This window comes from Priapulus caudatus, unplaced genomic scaffold (genome assembly GCF_000485595.1).
Source record: "Priapulus caudatus unplaced genomic scaffold, Priapulus_caudatus-5.0.1 Scaffold2776, whole genome shotgun sequence".
NCBI lineage: Eukaryota > Metazoa > Priapulida > Priapulimorpha > Priapulimorphida > Priapulidae > Priapulus > Priapulus caudatus.
In genome coordinates this window covers 3,554-4,301 of record NW_014579837.1, presented here as the reverse complement: position 1 = coordinate 4,301, position 748 = coordinate 3,554, and positions in this window count along the sequence as shown.

The window sequence follows — 748 nt, the reverse complement described above, 5'->3', positions numbered from 1 at the left end:
TGTGTGTGTGTGTGTGTGAGTGTGCGTACGTTCGTGTGTTTGTGCGTTCGTACGCGTGTACGCGTGTATACGTAGTTATGTATGTAGTTATGCGCTATGTAGTTACACATAATAAATATCACGAACCCTCCTTAGATATTTACTTAATTACGGCGATAATGACAATAAACAAACAAACAAACAAAGAAAATAACGAATTCATCGCCTTCGCAGCATTTCCTATATGGAGCCACGCTATCAAGCATATCACGGTGAGTCCTATCAGCTATCGCTGTGTCACACAGCCGCTACACGCGTGTCTGCGCCTCCATCATCCGCTATCACACAGCGATAGTGTGTTTGCGATCCCCTCCCCCCTCTCCCCCGACTCCCCCTCTCCCCCTCCTCCTCTTTCCCCTCCTCCAAATCCCACGCAAATATCCACCGACTATTAATTATAAAACACCGGGAAACGCGCGATCACACAAGCACACAAACGCGCACGCACGCACGATCACGCACACACGCGCACGCACGCACGCGCACGCACGCACGATCACACAAGCACACAAACGCGCACGCTCGATCACACAAGCACACAAACGCGCACGCACGATCACGCACGCACGCGCACGCACACACGCGCACGCGCACACGAGCATGCACGCACGATCACGCACACACGCGCACGCACGCACGCACGATCACGCACACACGCGCACGCACGCACGATCACGCGCATACGCGCACGCACGTACGATCACGCACA